Consider the following 3,513-nt stretch of genomic DNA (forward strand, 5'->3'; position numbering starts at 1 on the left):
TCACTTCTCCATCTCCCAGCTACATTAAAAAGGCAATGTTCATTAAGAAAATAACAGGATCCCTGTGAGAAGATAATTAATCTCGTGTTTCAAATTTGACCAAAGTGAATGAACGAAATTGTTTGGTTGCCTTTTCAGCTGAAGCCACCACACCATGCACAGACATACTGTCCATACCTGATCTCCAGGGATCTTTAGTGGTCTACAATATGTACTTTAGAGGTATCACACTACAGTGTTTTAGGTTTTACTTTTCTCATTTTTCTTTTCTTCTTTTTCCCCCTAAGTTAAGGTAGACAATACAGATCATAAAAAGATATTTGGGGAGACTATTGAGAAGATTTAAGAAGGTTCTTTTTGAGGGAAAGGAGGAAGTTAGTGGACAGCATGTCATGGGATTATGGAACTGAGCTGCAGAAGGAAAGCTTAAAAGGACATTCATGCCCTCTATCTATTTCCCAATCACAAGTGGTAGCAGGACCTCAGAGTTAACTCAGTTCCATCTCTTCATTTTACAGATGAAGAACCTGAGTTTCAGTAGATTTTTTTAGTCATATGATAAATGTGGTAGATTGTTACATTAATGGTCCCCAATGAATCACATCTTCTAGTATCCAGACCTTCGTAATAGTCTCTTCCCATATTTACTTGGGGTTTGATCATGTGCCTTGCTTTGGCCAATTGGATATTAGCAAATGAGACATAACAAAAGCTTGATAAGCCCTCATGCATTGGGGCTTGCTTTCTTGGAACTCTGATACCCCTGTGCTGAATCACTATGATGTGAAGAAGCCTGGATGAAAGGCCACATGGAGATGAGTTCAGGGGCTCCAGTCCACAGCCCCCATTAAGGGCTTGACATGTAAATGAGGCCATCTTGGACACTGCAACTCCAGTTGACTCTTCAGTTGACTGTGGCAGCATAACTAATGCAGGCGACACCAACAGAAGAACGGTTTAGCCAACCCATTGAATCAGGAGAAATCATAAATCATTGTTGTTTTAATCCACTAAGATTTGGGTGATTTGCTTCCCAACAATAGATAACTGATACAGTGAGTTACTTGCATAGTGACGACAAGTTACTTCAGAAAGCATAAACTTTGAATTCAGGCAAACCTGGGTTCCACTGTAACTTATTAATTTACTTAGCTATATGACTTTGAGTAATTTTTTGAGCCTCAATTTTTTTTCCATAAATTATAACTACCTCATGTCATTGTCACAAGGATCAAAAGAGTCTGCCAACTTACATGTATAGCGGAGGAAAAATACTCGAGTAACTCAAAGGGGTAGTTAGAACATGAGTTTATATAACATCTTAACAAAGAACAATAAATTTGTAGGGAAGTGAGAAGAACAAAATTTTAAACTTTCAAGAGCAGCAAACTGTGGGCAGGTAAATATATGGGGAAAACTAATGGAAGATAAAGGTTGTCTCAGGTTAGTTATACAGATTCCTCTTGGGGCAGTGTCTGGACTGATAAGTGTCTCCCTCTCAGGTGATTAAGAGTCTGAGCCTACTTTTAGGCAAATGGAGGGGAAAGCAGAGAGCTATTTTTGGCATCTGCTGTTTCCCAACTGTCTTCAGCTCAAAATGGTCATAATCCTTATGCCAAAGTGGCACATTTGGGGGTGGGGGAAATTCTGATCCACTACACATATGCTTAGAACAGTGCCTAGAACATAGTAAGTATCCAATTCATATCTGTGAATATTAGCATTAGAGTATTAGTATTAGTAATCACCATTGTAAGGTGCATGGTACATAAATAATATTCAATGAATACATGGCGGCTATCATCACTTCTCTTCTGAACATATATGGTACTCTTTCTGTTTCTTTCTCTCCTGCAGCTGTTATAATTATGGTGCCATTATTTGTGTCCATCTTCTCCTTGATAGATGATATACTTCTTCAGGGCAAGGTGTGTCTCACTCATATTTATGTTTCCCATTGTGTAGGTATTCCATATTAATGTGTTACATGTTTGTAAAATAGGCCACTGATCATAACATTACAGTTTCTGTGGTGAAAAACTATTACACTGTGAGCAAATATTATCTTAAATAGCAGCCTTCCCTACAACAGATAATACAATAGGTTCTGACCTTCCTTCAATGCAATACAAAATACTGTACTTAGTTAAGTAGAGGTCCACTGAAACAAATCGCAGATGCAATCAACATATTTCTTCCTTCATCAGAGAATTACGCTTTTATTAAATAATTGTTTTCCTTTTTTTTTTTTTTTCAAAGAATCACTGGCTGCCTTTAATTAGTTTTAACCCTAAAGCTTTTAAAAGTGGAATCAGAAGACAAGAATGCAGGGGACTAATTTTCCAACACTTCTCTTGTAAACTAGTATTTTAGATTCTTCTTAAGAGTAAAACACACTCTTCAGCTGTTTACAAGGTAATTTCTGAGTTGTAAAAACTCCGTGTTCCTCCACTGTATTCCCCCATTCGATCTTGGCTGTCACAGTCAGATAGGAAGAAAGCACGAGGATTCTTTTTTCTTGCATCTGCACTGGAACTTTAGCAGCAGACAGTAACTGCTCCAAGTCTGTCAAATACATGTGTAATTGTTTTCCTTTTTGGCAGTGGAGCTATGTTCTTCTTCTTCTTCTTTTTTTTTTTTTTTTTTACTTTTAAAGTTATTTTCTCTTATAATTTTGAATTTTTATTTTCTCTTAGTTTCAGGTATACAGTGCATTGGTTAGACGTTTATATAGTTTATAAAGACAATACAATACTATTAACTATATTCCCTGCTGTACTCTATATCCCTGTGACTATTTTGTAATTACTAATTTGTACTTCTTCATCCTTTCACATTTTTCACCCAGTCCCCCAAACCCCCTCCCCTCTGGCAATCACCAGATTGAGTGGAGCTATATTCTAACTATTTATAATGTGGTGTGATGCTTTCTATATTTCCATGTTTAATTCAATTTATATGAGAAATAATTCAAATATTGGTAGGTAAAAATTTATTTTTCTTTTATCTAAAAACTGATTATACTAGCATACTAATGAAGAAAAGTTGAAAAACAATATAATTTTAAATCGGAATTGATATCATATGTCATATTGTTTTGCTTTCAATGCAACAAGATGTTTGTTGTTTTCAATAAACGCAGACTGCATAGTGACAACAGATATAATAAATGTAGAAAATACAAAGATCCATTTTGTCACCGTGGGTTTCAGATTGTAAACAAATTAAAAGAATGCTGTATTAGGCCCCTGAGAAGGAAATAGTAACACTTTGCTTACTAAGATAAAGAATTTCATTCCTACCCAAAGGAAAAATGAAATTAAAACTCAAATACAATGACAACATTCATACAAAATTGATTATATACTTTATGCCAATATATATAGAAACGTACACAACCCAGGCAGCAGCTGCAAGATTTGGGGGTCAAGAGACTGGAAGGAATTATAGAAATCCATCTAAAATAAAAGTTGTTTTACAGGCTCCCCTACTGAAAGATGACTTAATTTAACA

General features: G+C 35.7%; 1 non-coding gene across 1 annotated transcript; it reads right to left on the reverse strand.

The window, feature by feature from the left end:
* Nucleotides 1-2,449: 2,449 nt before the first annotated feature.
* On the reverse strand, nt 2,450-2,578 carry LOC112484758. The gene has a single exon (XR_003048162.1). It is a non-coding gene; the product is annotated as a small nucleolar RNA SNORA31 (small nucleolar RNA).
* Nucleotides 2,579-3,513: the final 935 nt, after the last annotated feature.

The sequence above is a fragment of the Pteropus alecto genome, unplaced genomic scaffold, assembly GCF_000325575.1.
Source record: "Pteropus alecto unplaced genomic scaffold, ASM32557v1 scaffold77, whole genome shotgun sequence".
Taxonomy (NCBI): Eukaryota; Metazoa; Chordata; class Mammalia; order Chiroptera; family Pteropodidae; genus Pteropus; species Pteropus alecto.